Consider the following 17,734-nt stretch of genomic DNA (forward strand, 5'->3'; position numbering starts at 1 on the left):
AACAGCGTGGATGAAGCTACAGTTGGGCCGTGCTCTGAGTTTGGAGCCCGCGGTTCAGACTGAGTTCATGGTCAAGTAGAGAGGAAGCTGTGACTCAGAACAATGTGTGGACAGTAAGCGTGGAGACCCAGTGGGAGCTGGTGAGGGACCCAGGGTGGGAGGAGGGGCTGGTAAAGCCAGGGTCGCTGACAGTGGCAAAGAGGGGCTGCGGATGAGACCCTCAGTACAGGACAACCTCTCTTGATAATGGTGCTAAGTGTTCTTGAGCAGAGGAAGCCCAGGAGCCAGGCCTGGGGCAAGCTCAACAGGTCTAAGCCTCTCTCCACTGAGTAGTGTGCCCACGGTGGGAGAGACAGGCACACTGGTGGCCTTGCCAGTCTTGCTTTGGGGGAGACTAGAGAACCAGGGACAGAGACACAAAGTCATGCTGGTAAGAAAGCAGAGGGAAGAAGGGGGAGCTGGGCATGTTGAAGTGATGGAGGCTTTACAGAGATGACTTTGGCATCTCCCCAGCCCGGAGGGGTGGAGAAGGCACAGGGACACACCTCTGAGGTGCTAGACAGAGGCCTTCAAGGGCCAGGCATGTCTTTCAACCAGAGTTCAAGGTATCTGGCACTGGGGCTTCTGGGGCGGGTATCGGGAGCAGGATCAGAGCTTGGCTGGAAGGAGGAGAATCCTGTTTATCACAGCCTGGCTGGCGGGACCCTGAGTGCTCCATAACATAAGGCCCCAGGTGTGCACAGCGCTGCTCCTCCAGGTGTTCTTTGTGAGGAATGGTCTTGGGAATCTGCACCAGGACGGCCTTCCTTGGCATTTCTGATGGTGAGTCAAGTTCAAGGAATACCATGGTAGGCAGATATTATATTGGCGCTAAGATGAACATAGCAAGAACTTGGGTGACCTGAATGCCTAAAGTTGGCCTGGCATTGCCCAAGGATACCACACAACTGTTTCCCCTCTCCTTGGCTCTGCCAAGCTCTTGGGAGGCTAGGTAGTGGGGTTCCTAATGTCTATCTAATGTATTGAGAAGGGAGGGCCCTCTGCCTGGCTCTCCTTTGCGACTGTGCTCTTGTCTCCACAGTGCGGGGTGTGGAACCTCCAGGTTTTTTGTTCCTGTGTTCATGCTGATGCAGGTTCATGGGCATCCAAATACCCAACAGCTCCCCCCTGCAGGCCTGGAACATTCCCAGATCCTTTCTGAGCACAGCTAGCAGGAGCAACAGAGAGGCCACAAGTCCAAGAGGGACCTTCATGAGCTCAGCTGACTGCGGAGCGTAACTGCTCTCCCAACATGTCCCAGTCCCCATGCCCCAGATTCACCTGCTATCGTGCCTGCTCTTTGCAAAGGGAGACATCCATAGTGTTCCACCCTGGCTCCACCCTGCCTAGCCAGAAGTACTCAGATCTCAATACCTGCCTCTGCTCACCTCTCCACTCTGAGTCTCGTTGCTTCCTCGGCCCTGGCCTGCCCTTGGCCTCTAGTTTCCAGTCAATATCCCAAACAAAGAATGCCTCAAGATATCGCCATCCCTCTGTGTCCTGGGCCACTCGCTGCCAAGTCAAGGCATCTTTGTTCTCAGCCTCCAGTGACTCACCTCCTCCTGCCCGCACCCCCAGCCCTGCTGTCTGCTCCACACCCAGGCTCCACTCTGACAAATGTCCCGCCTAGACCAAGGCCAGCCACCCCCTCAGTCTTCTTCCACTGTCCTTGCCAGACATGTCCTAGCTGGGGAAGCCCTGCTTTCCCATCTGAGTCTCAACCTCCCTCCCCATGGCTCTTCCACGTACAAGCACGGTGCCCAGATCCATTCAAACTCCCAGATCTCTTTTCATTTTCCAAGAAATTATGTTCCTTCCTTGGGCTTCTATTCCTACCCATGGGCCAGCAATGACACCTCTCTCTCACCTAGATTCATGTGCACAGAGCATTCATGGAGTGCACAGATGTACCCCACTGTCTGTTCCTCCTTTGCCCTGCGTGGCATGTTCTTTCTTTTGTATTCTCTGTGTGTGTGTGCATGTGTGTATGGATGCATGTGTGTATATGAGAGGAAGGGTACACGTGTGTGTGAAGATGTGTGTACAAGCATGGGCCTGGGTTCATGTGTATGTACATGCCTGTTCACAAACACACATGGAGACAAGAGGACAGCCTCAAGTGATCTTCCTGAGCCATCTACCTTGTTCTTTGGGACAGAGTCTCTCATTGGGACTCAGGCTAGCTAGCCAGCAAACCCCAGGGTTGGAATTAAGAAAATAATCACACACCATTATGCCTGGCTTTTAATATGGGTTTTGCAGCTGAAATTTAGCTTTTCACGCTTGCAAGGCAAGCACTCTCCCAAGCTGAATTATCAACTTCTAGTCCCTCATTGGCTCAAGCTAGCTGTTCATTTGCTCACTCAGTTAGTAGATGTTGAATGCCTGTGGTGTGCCAAGCACCCTGCCCATCAACTAAGACACTGTGTTGAATAAGAGCTGCCCCTATCTCCACTCTTACCCTGATCAGTCACTGTACCCATCCTATCCTCTATACCTCTCATCTGCCCCCGTTTGATGGCACCACCTTCCCACTTTGTTAAGGGCACCGGCCTCCTAAACGGTCTTGCTTCCTTGGTATACCCTCTGCTCCCCTCCACTGCTGCCCTGGGAATTTTGTCCAAGTTCCCTCCCTCCAAGGCTGTTCCGATTCACCCTACCCTGCTTATTCTACAGCACCAAACCCAGAAGCTCCCATCTGCACCTTTCCAGTCAGTAGCAGAGAGCGTCACAGCTATGACTGCGGACACTGGAGCCAGAAAGATGGAGGTCGGACCTGCCACTTCCCGACCATGCGCGCTAGCCATCTCCAACCTTTAACCGAGCTGTACTCCGGTTTCCTCACCCATCTGGTAGGTCTGTTAAAAACTAATTCATTATGCAATTAAGAAAATGCCATGGATCGTTTATATAGAGGGATTCATTTGCTCGATGGCTGGCACAGAATAGATGTACAGCAAAAGCTATCTATAATTGTTATTAACGACAGTCTGATACATTCAGCTTCGCATTCTTTGACTTCAGCATAGAATCTGAACCTCCGGGCTGAGCTCGTGGGTGCCTCATGATGTGGCTCCTGTTTGTCCTTCCTTCAGTGGCTGATCCAGGCTTGGGGAAAAACTTGCATTTTCAGAGGCTGTTCCAACCTCAGCACCATTTGCATGGGCTCTGCCCTGAGCTCCCTCCTAGTTACCCATCCTTACAGCCCTGCTCAAAGGTCTCCTTTGTGAAAGCACCTCTGACACACTAGTTAGTGTTGCCTTTCTGGGTTTCCCCCAGTACCCTGTCCCCCCTTCCGGCTGGCCTTCTCTGTACTCTAGTTTTTAGGTCACGCACACATCTGTACTGCTAGCAATCTCAAGCAGACGGTGTACCTGGAGTTGGTGACCAAGCAGACGGCCATCTCTTAAAACCCACTGGGGACTTAGTCAGCGGGCTTTTCTGCTGAAGGAGATGTCCTGGGGTGGCTCCCTCAGGTACCACTTCCAGGAGCAGCTTAGGAAGTGGGCGCTTGCCCCTCTGCCAGCAGGAGGCCACTTCAGTGCTGCAGCTTTGAGATATCCGCCCAAGTCCACCTTGCTGCAGGGCGTGCTCTCTGGCTCCCTTCCTACCCAATACCAGGGTCCTGGGGGTTCTTTGAGACGTATAGAGAAAGCGCTAGCTTCTAGAGAAAGCTTGTCTGGCTCTCTCAAACCCTTCTGGTCTTCCTCAGCCACTTCTGGAAACTTCTTTAAGACCTGCAGAGGTGCTAGGAGCAACCTTCTTTTTGGAAGGGCCTTCTTTCTCTTCAGAGAACCTGGCTCCAGGAGCAGAGGCTGGAGCAACCTCTTCTTTGACATGTGGTGGAAGAGCCAATATGGGGTCCCAAGGCTTCATACATTGCCTAATGAGGGACACAAAGTGTTCCTCAGAGAATTTCTAAGCCTCATCTAGACTTTCTCCTACCATAACCTTCAAGTTCAAAACAAAACCAAGCTAACGTCTTCGACTATGTTGAAGAGGAACCCTCTGTCCAGCCACCAAACAATGTTACAGTAGCAAGCTCGTGTGATCTACTCTCACTCCACGTGGCCCTGGCAGCCCTTCCCTGTCAAACAGTTTCTCTACAATGTAAGGTAGTAAAACGTGACTCTTTCCTTGTAAGATGCTGTGGAGGGGAACCAGCTTCCTGTGTTTTCTGTGCTCTGACCTTAGGCACTTGAACTAAAAGACTTTGAAATGTTGGCTAAAACTTAAAAACAAAACAATTTTAAAAGCTCCTTAAAATGATAGAGACTGAACGCTATTGTTCTTCAATTCCTATGTGGAAGCCCCTTGGACTTTATTAGGGGTCAGGCCTTCTAGAGTGGTAGGTAAGGTAAATGGGGTTCTAAAAGGGAGTCCTAGAGAGAGAGGCATGATGTCTTCAAAGAAGGAGGAGCTAGAGGAGCAGGCAGCAGTCTTGAAGGGCTTCTTTGTATGTAGAGAGGTAAGGGCAAGGAAGGACAAGATCAGTAGGGGGCTTACAAGCCTGATAGAGTCCTCTGCAGAAGCCAGATATGCTAGCAACTTGATCACACCTGCTACCCAGCAGACCTTTGAGGAAATGAAGGTGTGCTGTCTAAGGCCCCCTGCCTGGAGTGCGGCCATTTTGTTGGAGCAAGCATGGGGACTCCGAGGATAACTTGGTGCTCACAGCCAGCCTTGGCCTTGAGTGCACTGCTGAAATTTAGGGACGTGCAGTTTTGGTTTCAGGAACTTCTGAAGAAGGGTCAGGAGCCAGAGGCCAGAGGTCCCCAAGGTGGGGACACCCCTGTGTAAAGCAGCAGGGGGGTTAACTAGAAATCAGTCTGTGGGTGAACCAGAAATCAGTCTGTCTGCTCTCACCTGGCCTATCTGCCCTGTGAGCGGAGCAGAAAGCTGCAAAGCTCAACCCTTGACACTGACAGGGCAGAAAGCAAGACCTCCCTTGACTGCCCATGATAACCAGGGGTCCTTGCATAGGACTCTTTATGTTCCTTATGCAGTTTGAAACCTTTGTGATGAAATCATAAATCTGAAATGGGGTTATAGCCAGAAGGGCTCCAGTACCAGCCACAGTCCAATACAAACTCCCCATGGAAAAACAAACAAAACAAAACAAAAGAAAGCAAGTTCTGCCTTAGTCTCAAATAATCCCTGAAGTTTATGACTATTCTAGCCATATAGTCAGAAGTCAAAGAGCATAGATTGAAACATGGTTCTGGGAGTCATGGGAGGCGAAAACTGACCCCCACATCAAATGTACAGACTTCATATCAACAGACACAGAATACAAAAGAGCCTTCGTTAGAAACCGATGAAAGCTCTCAGCATCCGAGGATGGGGAAATGTGATCAAGAACATGTCAAAAGGACCAGTGATGGCTCCACAAGGGAATGTTATTTACGATTGGTCTTCGGTGAGTGAATTTAACATCTAGGAAGAGAATAAGCGACCAGAGGAGAGGAAAAATGTGAATCAAAGAAACACAAGACACACAAGACACACAGAGAAAAGCGAACTTTTTTTTTTTTTTTGGAGACAGAGTTTCTCTGTAGCTTTGGAGCCTGAAACTAGCTCTTGTAGACAAAGTCTCTGAGTTGGCTTCGAACTCAGAGAGATCCGCCTGCCTCTGCCTCCCGAGTGCTGAGATTAAAGGCATGTGCCACCAGCGCCCAGCTGGAAAATGAACTTTTTTCAAACCCCTTAAAAAGGGGGAGCAATAAAGACGAAGTGACAGTGAGAAAGATAATGGCTAAACACACGGCTAAACACTTCAAGGACTGAAGGAGAGGCGCAAGCCACAGATCCAAGAAGCTTGGTGAACTCACAGGAAGCTGTATGAGATGCCCACATCTGGACACGGGCAGTGAAATGCTGGGCAGAAGGATGAGGAGAAGGTCAGGAAGTAGACAGAAATGGCACCATGCAAGGACGTGATGACAAACTGGAAGTGCATACAGCAGAGTGATAAATACACTCGCAGAGAAACTGTTGACTCAAACATCCAGGGGTCTTCTCCTAAGAGCTGGCTAAAGAGAATATCCCAAGATGGAAGAGAACTCAGAAAGCTTGCTGGCAAGGGGAACGCGGCTGCAACATCAAGGAGATGGAGCAGGAAGAAGGAAATTCTCCGGAGTAGGACCGTGATGGAAGCCACTGGAAATTGGGAGGCGGTGAACACACAGGGAAGCCTGAACCAGAAGCCTGAACCAGTGCTGGTTTATTAAACGGTAACACGGGCAGAGCGTGAGAGGCCATGGTGTGACTCGGGAAACCCCTGTAGCAGGGAACAGCTTGGCCACTTGAGATGCAGTGTTTTCAGAGCCCTGACCTCTCGGGAAGAAGGAAACACGAGATTATAAAACTTGGGACTTATTAAATGCATATGCATATTGCCAGAGTTTTTAAGTGAACTCTAATAGACAGAACCATATGATTAAATAATACGATTAAATAGTCTGAATTCTCTGGTTAAAAGATTATTAGTTTAAAAAAAAAACAGCTATGCACAAAACACCAAGAAGTATGAAGTAAAGGTTGAAAGTAATTGAATAGAATAATAAGAAACTTGATCTAATTGCTGGGGGTGGGGAGTGGGGAAGTGTCAAGGAAAAAAATTACCAACAAGAGAGAGTCATTACATAATTCTTTTGAAATAGTTGATCTACCAGGAAAGCGTGCAGTGTTCAACTTGTGTCTCTAATTACACAGTCGCAAAATACAGGACACAAGAATCGACAGAGCTTCAAAGAAAGACAGACACAGTCACAGTGGGGGATTTTAATATCTCTCCATCATAGGGCATTGATTAAGAAGGCAAAAAAAGTCAATTGACATAAGACACACACAACCAACAAACTTGACGTGGTGGAGAAATTACAACACAAAAGCTACAAAATGTACCTTGAAAAAACACGTTTTTTTCAAGCACCCGTAGAACACGTTGAAAATAACCACTTCTGATCCAAAAAAAATACATCTCTGTTGCGGGAGGTCCTCCCACTCCTCCAGCCTATCACCGCTGAGGTACCAGCCCACTGGGGCGTGGTTTCTCTCCCTTTAATAAAGCGGCCACTTCCCTCTCCTCGCTCTCTTCACTTCCTGCTCCGCCTGCGACTAGACTCCTTTCCTGGTTGTGTAGAGGGCTGTTGCCTGGGACAGTGATCTGTAAGTTTTTTCCCCTTTAAATAAATACCACCCTAATAATCATAACCCCGAATTGGTGTTGCATTGTTTGTGACTTACGCCTTCATTTTGGCGCCCAACGTTTGGTTTTAGAACCTCTCCTTTCCCCACTCGCAGCCGCGAGTTCGGCTTGGCGGCCCCAAGTTCGGCTTGGCGGCTGCGGGCTTGGCGGGCGCAAGTTCAGCTTGGCGGCCGCGGGCTTGGCGGGCTTTAGTTCGGCTTGGCGGGAGCCCTCCCCTTCCTCAGCCGCCAGCGGCCTTGGACTCCCCACGTGGATTTAAACTCCACAGGCCCGCGTAGTCTCTGGCCGCGTGGTTTGCTCTTTTCTGAGTCATTTTTAAATCTCCCTTGCGAGTACAGCTCTTAAGTGGCACGAACCAGAGCACGTGGTTGCTGAAAGCTGCAACCCCTCAGGGTGACTCTGTCACGTGGAGGCATAAGCGGCTTCCAGATTGCTCTTCTCTAGCCCTGGATTCTGGGTTTCTGGTTCCGTCTCAGGAATTGATTTAATTACATTTACTTTGTTGAGAAACTTGCATTTTCCAGTTTTTAACATCTACTAAGGCACTGAAACAGGACCATGTTTTCACCGCGACTCTGCAACAGCGCCACCTGCTGGATAATAGGTAATATTGCAGTTTTTGTTTCTAACGCAAATTTTACTGCTTTGTTTTCACTAATACAATGGATTAGTAAATTTATATTTACTAATACAATGAATTACATCATACAAGGTTTATATGATTATGGGGATACCTTAATTTGCTTGTTACTAGCCTTCAGTTTTCTTTTCCATATTCTATCATTAAGGAAGAATATGGCACTCCTAAAAATGATAGAATCTTTACGAACTAATAATGAACAACTAATTGACAGGATTAAAATTATTGAAAATCAGAGGTTATCTGAACAAGTGGATACTATGACAGACAAAATTGATTCCATATCCAAGGGAATTAGAAAGTTACCTGAAAGGGTTCAGGCTGTTGAATTTGACGTTCAGACTTTATCACAAAGTTTTGATAAGGTAACAGACAGAATGTACCTCCAAGATGGGAATCTACATGATATACAAGAAAAGTTTAAGGAGGACATGTTATCTTTGAAGGAAAAAATTAAAGCTTTGGAATCACAGGTGCAGAATGGGGACCAAAAAATTGATACCTCAGTGAAATCACTGGAGATATATACAGGTCAGGAGATTCAGGATTTAAGAGAGACAATGATAAAAAGATTTGAAAAGATTGGGGAAATTATTGCAGCTGGTGAACAGAGTAAGGAGGCACAAGGACAGGATACAAGGCCTCCACCAGCTATTAGAACTGGCTTACCCAGGGTTCTAGCGACATACCCTATACTTAATTCTGAAAAAGCATCAACTTCTAAAGGCTCAAAGGGAGTCAGAGAAGCTAGATGGACGCCAATAGCAATGAATGATCTGAAAGAAATTAAGCAAGCTGTTGTTAATTTTGGCTTGCACAATGCATATGTAAAGGAAATGATAAGGACTTGGGCTTCTAATGCTAGAGCTACTCCCCATGATTTCCATCAGTTAGTGTCTGCAGTTTTAGATAATGGACCTTCCTTGATGTTTGGAATTTATTTCAGAGAAGAATCCAAACATATGGAACAGCAAGGAAGAGCAAAAGGTATTGAGGTTTCCCAAGATCAAATTCTTGGTGCAGGAGAATATGCTGATCCACAGGTCCAAGCTCTTTATGACGATGAAGTACTGTGTCTATGTCACCAAGCAGCTTTAAATGCTTGGAATAGGATACAAGATCCAGCAAAAAGGGTTGAATCATATACCAGAATTAGGCAGGGACAGAGAGAACCCTTTATTGACTTTTTGCAAAGATTAATTAAGGCTCTGGACATAGGGGTAACAGACCCAGAAGCTAGACGAATACTTCTTGAATCTCTAGCTTTTGAGAATGCAAACATAGAATGCAAAAAGATAATTGGGCCTTTAAAGTCTAGATCAGCACCTATGGATGAATGGATTCAGCATACGATGAATGTTGAGACGTTTAGCTATAATGATGAATCTTGGGTAGGAGAAGCGATTTCCAAAGCAATGAGGAGACATCAAACTGCCAGGTGTTTTAATTGTGGTAAATTAGGACATTTGCAAAGGAATTGCAGGCAAAGAATTTCTAGGAATAATATCTCTTCTGGGAATGACAAAAATAGGAGACCTCGGCCTTCAGGTATATGTAGGAGATGCGGTAAAGGCAGGCATTGGTCCAACGAATGTAGGTCAACAACAGACAGACGGGGCAATCCGATATCATCGGGAAACTCCTTGGGGGGCCTCTCGCAGGCCCCCAAGCCAACAGTAGCCCAGTCATTCCCAGTCACAGTGGAGAACGTGCCTCACCAAGAAAATTAAAAGCTCCAATTTCTGCTGTAAAAAGTAATACTGGTCTAAATGAAGAATTACGTGTGGAGGATGAGTCAAAAAACCCAATAGGACAGAGTAAACGTATATTTTGGCAGACTTCTATTAATGATCAAAGACCAAAGCTAAGAGTCTGTATAAATGGCACTTTTATTGAAGGCTTATTAGACACAGGTGCGGATGTAAGTATCATTACCCCAGAATCTTGGCATCCGAATTGGCCTCTTCAAGAGGTAGATGTTCAGTTCCTGGGAATTGGAACCCTATCTCGTGTAAAACAAAGCACAAGATGGGTTGAATGCATAGGGCCCGAAGGGCAAATAGGAAGACTAAGGCCATATATAGCCAATATTGCCATAAATTTATGGGGCCGTGACCTGCTACAGCAATGGAATACCCAGATTAACATTCCTGTATTTCCAGGAACTCATAATTCTGGGAAGGATATGATGAGGTATTATGGAAAAAGGTCACCAGCCATTCAGGCTGTACAAGAACATACAGCAAATACCAAACCTTTAGAGGTACCAACGGCCCTACCTTTAAAATGGTTAACTGAGAAGCCAATATGGACCAAACAATGGCCTCTAGCTGAAGATAAACTACAGGCATTGGAACAGCTGGTGCAAGAGCAACTAGATGCTCACCATATTGAAGAATCAACCAGCCCTTGGAATTCTCCTGTGTTTGTTGTAAAAAAGAAATCTGGTAAATGGAGAATGGTGACAGATCTAAGAGCTGTCAACAAAGTAATTCAACCTATGGGCCCACTACAATCTGGAATTCCTTTGCCTTCTCTGTTACCAAAAGGATGGCCTCTTATAGTTATTGATTTGAAAGATTGTTTTTTCACTATACCGTTACAAGAAAAGGATAGAGAAAAATTTGCCTTCACAGTGCCTACTTATAATAATTCTCAGCCTAATAGGAGATATCAGTGGACTATCCTCCCACAGGGTATGCTCAATAGTCCTACACTGTGCCAATATTTTGTAAGTAAGCCATTGGAAATAATTCGTAAACAATTCCCCAAGTCCATCATTTATCATTACATGGATGACATCTTATTATCTGATTCAAATAAAGATACTTTAGAAAGGATGTTTGAAGAAATAAAGAAAGTCTTGCCTAGGTGGGGATTACAAATTGCCCCTGAAAAGATTCAAAGAGGAAATTCTATTAATTACCTAGGTTACAGAATAGGGTTAGAGAAAATTAAAACGCAAAAGGCACAAATTAGGAGAGACCGGTTAAAGACTCTTAATGACTTCCAAAGATTGTTAGGAGACATTTCCAGTCTACGACCAGCTGTTGGGATAACACCTGATCTAATAGTTCATTTAAACAAAACCTTAGATGGTGATAAAGATTTGAATAGTCCAAGAGAACTGACAGCTGAAGCAGAAAAGGAACTGACAATGATTGAGGAAAAATTACAGGAGGCACATGTGGATAGGGTGAACCCAAATCTTAGCTGCATCCTAGTCATATTGCCTTCCAGAATTTCTCCTACAGGGATTCTAATGCAGAGGGAAGATATTATTTTAGAGTGGATATTTATACCTAATAAACCAAGTAAAAAATTAAAAACTTATGTGGAAAAGGTCTCTGAATTAATTATAAAAGGTAAGCTGAGACTTCGTCAACTAGCAGGTATAGACCCAGCAGAAATTATAGTGCCTTTTACTACTGAAGAAATAAAAAAGTTATGGGAAGACAATGAACCGTGGCAAAGAGCTTGTGCTAACTTTTTGGGAGAAATTAATAGCAACTATCCCAAAAGTGATAGACTTAATCTCATAAAAAGAACTTCTTGGATTCTTCCTAGAATTGTACGTGATGCTCCAATAACTAGAGCCCGTACGTTCTATACTGATGCAAATAAATCAGGGAAAGCAGGTTACAAGTCAGATGAATTGAGTAAGGTGGAACAAAGCCCTTATAATTCTGTCCAGAAGGCAGAATTATATGCCATTCTTATGGTGCTAAGGGATTTTAAAGAACCTCTTAATATAGTTACAGATTCACAATATGCAGAAAGAGTTATCTTGCATATTGAAACCGCTGAATTTATACCAGATGACACAGAGTTGACTTCATTGTTTATCCAGGTACAAGACATAATCAGGAACAGGCTTTGTCCGATGTATATAACACACATCCGGTCCCATACAGGTCTGCCTGGTCCTCTAGCCCAAGGCAATGCTGAGATTGATCAATTATTGATTGGAAGTGTGTTGCAGGCCTCGGAATTTCATAAGAAGCATCATGTCAATAGTAAAGGCCTAAAGAAAGAATTTTCCATTACTTGGCAACAAGCTAAGGACATTATAAAGAGATGCCCTACTTGTTCTTTCTATAATCAAACACCGTTGCCTGCAGGGAGTAACCCAAAGGGTACTAAGAGAAATGAAATCTGGCAGATGGATGTGTTCCACTTTATGGAATTTGGTAAATTAAAATATGTACACCACACCATAGACACGTATTCAGGTTTTCAATGGGCTACTGCCCTGAGCTCAGAAAAGGCTGATTCAGTAATCACACATTTATTGGAAGTTATGGCCATCATGGGTATACCTGCGCAAATAAAGACAGATAATGGTCCAGCATATGTATCTAAGAAAATGAAACGCTTTTTTGATTATTATAATATAAAACACATTACAGGTATACCAAATAATCCTACAGGTCAGGCAGTTATAGAAAGATCAAATCGTACTATAAAGGATATGCTGAACAAACAGAAAGGGACTGAAAATACCCCCAGAAATAGATTACATAATGCTTTATTAACCTTGAATTTTCTTAACGCTAATGAGAAAGGAACGACAGCAGCAGAAAGACATTGGATAATGGAAAAGTCTGCTGAACTAAATCAACCGATTTATTTCAAAGATGTGCTGACCTCTCAGTGGAAGCCAGGAGATGTGCTACGTTGGGGAAGGGGTTTTGCTCTTGTTTCCACAGGAGAAGAAAAATTGTGGATACCATCAAAATTAATAAAGTTTCGATTTGAAGAGGAGAAACCTCTTGGAAAGGAGAAATGACAACTCATCCACAATGATGATATTCATACAGGTGGTAAGAAAAACATAGAATGGGGGCAGGGTTCTGTTCTTATCTCCACAGGAAAACACTCATCTTTGAGAAATTCAAGGGACCCTGGATGTTTGGATACTGACAGATGGAAAAATACCTGCCCAATAGGAAATATCAAGACAACTGAATGGATTGTGTAAGTAATATTAAACCATATTTCTAAATTTATAAAGCTGGTTTTGAAGTTGGACTCTGGCTCAGTCCCTCTCCAATTCCAAGCCTGTTAGTAAGAGAAAAACCCAGAGTTTCTGGAGTTTCTGTCTCATGTCAAGAGCCATGATATGGGAAAGAAAGAAATATGAGTTTAGAAAACATCTTTGCTTTTCTTCATATCTATCATACTTTTCATTGAATATATCTATCATGTCTTTCTTTGAATATATATATATGTCTATATATGTCTATATGATTAATGTTTAAGTTTTTCATAATGAACAATGAGTTTTTCCTGAAGTGACATTTGAAGTTTCCAGGAAGAAGATGGGGCCCCATAACAACGACTCCACCTGGTTGATATGACGTCATGATACTGATAGCGCTACTACAAGACCTGCTTTTGGTACCAGCTGCACAAGACAGTTCCAACTTGGTTAGCTGAAATGGTGCACATCTTATACAACATTTTGGCCAGACCTGCACAAAATACTCAGAGACTATTGGCAATTTTAAAAGACATTGATCTTGAAATTTAACCATCATTTCACTTTCACAGGATCCCCCAGAAAGAACGTCGCCCCCATGACAGCTGGAAGTAATTCTAGAGGACGACGTCCCCTTTCCCAATAAAACTTGCCCTTGGGTTTAGGGACATCATTTAGGGGTTGATTATAATTAGTATATGATTGAGGGTTGGGGGAGGAATTTTATACGCTCAGGGATCATATTGAAAAAAAAAAAAAAAGAGGGATGATGGGATAATAGATTTGTAATTGTGAGTTACTGTTTTTAGACAAATACATTGGTATAGATTCTTGTATATTGATACAAAGTTAAATTATATTGACTATTGTACGCATGCATGTTTCTACCTCTGTTTAAAACATTTTTTATGTATTGACATATATTGTATTGATATATATATATATATATATTGTATATATTTACCATATTGCAGTGTACATTTCTACCTCTGATTAAGATACTTATATAATGATTGTGTATTGATATATATTTACCTACTGCAATGTTTATTTGTACATTGTTTATATATGGAGGTCATTGTCCTCATTTGTTTCACAGTCGTTTATTGTCTTAGTCTTTAAGTTAGATAGATATTGAGAATTATATAGACTAATAGTCATCTAAGTTTGTCATTTATAATAGACTAATCAGGTTCTTTAGATATATAGAGATTATACTCAGTATAGATAGATAATCTTCAACTTCTTCAAAGAGCTGTAGAAAATGGCCTTTAATCTAACTCAGAGTTTTGTGGTAGTGAGACACAATTGCTCCTGGCAACACCACTCTATTCCCGAGAGAATGTTGAGCACCAAAGACACTCCACCTGGAGCCTTTCTTTTTGGCAGAACTGGCGTTTGGGCAAAGAAATGCCCATACCTCTACAACTGACAAAGATACAGAGCATGCATCAATGGATAAAACAGGACTGTCATATCCTGCCAAGACAGGGTAAGATAGTTTTGAAAAGTTGCTTGCCTTAGAAAATGGTATGTCAGTTATGTTAGGCCTTAGCCAAAGTTGGTTGCTTCAACGCTGCTAATGTGACTTTGGGTGATTGCCCAGGTAGCTAGTTGTCTCTGTAATTTGTTGCATGTTTTGGAAGTTGTTTTACTGAACTTCCTAATTACCCAGGTAACATTATTTCCCTTCTCAGATCTTCGATGGGGTTGAAGACTATATAAATGTAGTTACTTTCTCTCATGACTTGGCCAAGTTATTTATTATATAAGACCTAAGCTAGTTAGAATAGGATATTTGTACTTATTGTATATAATTTCATAGTAGGTTTAGAACTCTCTTATTTAAACAAAAGGGGGAGGTGTTGCGGGAGGTCCTCCCACTCCTCCAGCCTATCACCGCTGAGGTACCAGCCCACTGGGGCGTGGTTTCTCTCCCTTTAAAAAAGCGGCCACTTCCCTCTCCTCGCTCTCTTCACTTCCTGCTCCGCCTGCGACTAGACTCCTTTCCTGGTTGCGTAGAGGGCTGTTGCCTGGGACAGTGATCTGTAAGTTTTTTCCCCTTTAAATAAATACCACCCTAATAATCATAACCCCGAATTGGTGTTGCATTGTTTGTGACTTACGCCTTCACATCTCAATTGATTTCAGTGATTCAATATATAGTTTTCCTAAACATAAACTTTATAATCAGAAGATTTTCGTTGTTTCAAAGTCCAGATATATTTCTAAATAACTCATGATTGAAAGAGGAACCAATTATGGAAAATGGAAGATATTCAGAACAGGGCTAGGGGTGTAGATCAGTGGAAGAGCATTTACTTAGCATGTGTGAGGCCTGGGGTTCATTCTTTAGTACCAAAGTTAGAAAGGAAATTAGAAAGGGGTGGTGGTGGTTGTTCAGTGGTTAAGAGCACTTGCTGTACTGGCAGGGGACCTGGGTTTGGTTCCCAGCACCTACATGGTGACTTCAGTTCCAGGGGATCTAATACCATCTTCTGACCTGGTGTGGAAGGTCCTTCTTTCCATGTGTTGCTTTTATTGATTAATGAATAAAGAAACTGTCTTGAGCCCTTGATAGGGTAGAGCAGAACTAGGCGGGGAAAACTAAACTGAATGCTGGGAGAAGAAAGGCAGAGGGAGAGAGAAGCTATGTAGCCCAGCCGGAGCCAGACAGAACTTTAGCTGGTAAGCCACTGCCACATGGGGATACACAAATCAATAGAAATGGGTTAAATTAATATAAGAGTTAGCCAATAAGAAGCTAGAGCTAATGGGCCAAGCAGTGATTTAATTAATACAGTTTCTGTATGATTATTTCAAGTCTAAGCTAGGTGGGTGGCAGGGAACCAACAAGTGCCCCCACAACACTGATCTCCTCAGATGCCAGGCACACATACACAAACATACACACACACACACACACACAGACACACACACACACACACACACAGAGAGAGAGAGAGAGAGAGAGAGAGAGAGAGAGATGAAATATCCAAATATAAAATATAAATAAATAAATCTTAAAAATACAAATCAAAACCTAGGGACTATCAGAACTAAATGCTGCAACTATGTGCTCTCTCCAAATATATGTATATGTGTTGCTTATATAAATTTGTAGAAGTATAGTCAAAACAATCCTCAGAGAAAAATTTGTAGCTTTAGATGCTGAAATAAGATTGAAAATAATGGACTAAGCAGGAATAATAAAATGCTAGACGAAAAATAAAACCGAATACACAGAAGATAAGAAAATATGAAGAACAGAAATAGATGAAGCAAATGTTTTTAAAGGCACGGCAACAAAATCAAACTCAGTTTTTTGGAGAGATCAGCAGGTATGAAGCTTTTGACAATACTGAGTTTTTTAAAGATGTAAATCAAAAAGGGAAAATAACACAAAAGCACAATATTAGCAGATATCAGTAAGCATAACTGTACACAGAATACTTTTATACTACTTTTGAAATTTTAGTTAAATGAACTCAAGACAGAAACAACTGACCTAGATTACTTCTTAGTCATCACAGATATTGAACCTGGAGTCTAATCCCCCAGCACCAGATCCAGACATTTTGGCTGAAAAAGCCCACGAAACTTTGAAGGCAAAAGTTATTGCAATTTCCCCCTGACGATCCCAGGAGGCAGAGGGAAACAGTTTTCAAACTATTTTATGAAGCCAGCATTTTTTTTTTGATGCAAACTTTTGGCAAAGATAAAATAAAAGACCAGACCTCACAAAACAGAAACACATTATTAAATAAGATTAAATTATTATTAAATTAAAGATGATGAGCATGACAGTGTCCACATTTAAGTGGTGAGTAGAGGACCTAGGAATGAGGCCGGTAACGTCGCAAGAGCCAACAAACACTACTCACTACAGAATGAGAATCAAGGAGCAGAACAAAGATGGTATCGTGGGTGTGTGATGTTGTTTGATAAAATTCAACATCCATCCTCAATAAAAAGCCTTGGTGAACTAGGATGGGAAAGATACTCCCCCAAGCCCCAAAGGAGACTTTCTATATTAAAAGAAACATTCTCCAGGAAACATCACACAGAACAGTGAAGAAACAGATTTCGCTCAACATCAATCCACCACCATCACAAATGATAAACGGATGGGATAGGAAGAGACGAAACCGTCATTCTTTGCAGATGTCAGCTGTCTATAAACACAGTCAGTGCCAAGGAAATCTCGGATAAACGGCCTCAAGATATTTATTCTTTATAAAGAAAATCAAAGTACAAAAACTGATTACATTTTTGAATGAGCATCAAGAAACATGTAGTGATGGATTTTGAGAGTCATGATTTATGTTTATACGAATCATACTGTTATATTAATGAGACATAAGATATAGATAGTATTTAGGAGCAAATATATCAAGAAATGAGTAAGAGTTGTAATAGAGACAAATTTATTGAGAGCCACTAAAGAAACCCTAGGCAAATAGAAAGGTATACCATATTCATGGACCAAAGGACTCCATATCAACAAATCAGACAGAATTCAAATGATCCAGACAGGCTATTGTGGACCCTGGCAAGACTGTTACATTTCTAAAAGATAACAAAAATATATTTGGAATTGTAAAAAACAAAAAACCCAAAACAACAACAACAACAACAACAAAGCCCTCCCATGTGACAGGAATGAATACATGAAAGGTTTTGGATGACAGAGAGTAGGACTGCACACAACCTAGGAAAATGGTGAGGGACGTTCATTAAAAAAAAAAAGATTCCATGCATGTGCAGTTCAAATACTGGCACATGAAGCTTTGTTCTCTAGGGACACACAGTTGAGTATAATAAACAAGCAATGCACAAGAATAACAAACACACTTCAGGCCAT

At 42.9% G+C, this 17,734-nt stretch overlaps 1 protein-coding gene across 4 annotated transcripts in view; it reads right to left on the reverse strand.

Moving 5' to 3' along the window:
* Positions 1–17,734, reverse strand: part of Csmd2 (CUB and Sushi multiple domains 2) — a 560,352-nt gene that overhangs the window by 237,880 nt on the left and 304,738 nt on the right. The gene's annotated exons all lie outside the window — the stretch shown is intronic.

This window comes from Microtus oregoni, unplaced genomic scaffold (genome assembly GCF_018167655.1).
Source record: "Microtus oregoni isolate MIOR12 unplaced genomic scaffold, Mior012 000005F_ref0000423, whole genome shotgun sequence".
Lineage (NCBI taxonomy): Eukaryota > Metazoa > Chordata > Mammalia > Rodentia > Cricetidae > Microtus > Microtus oregoni.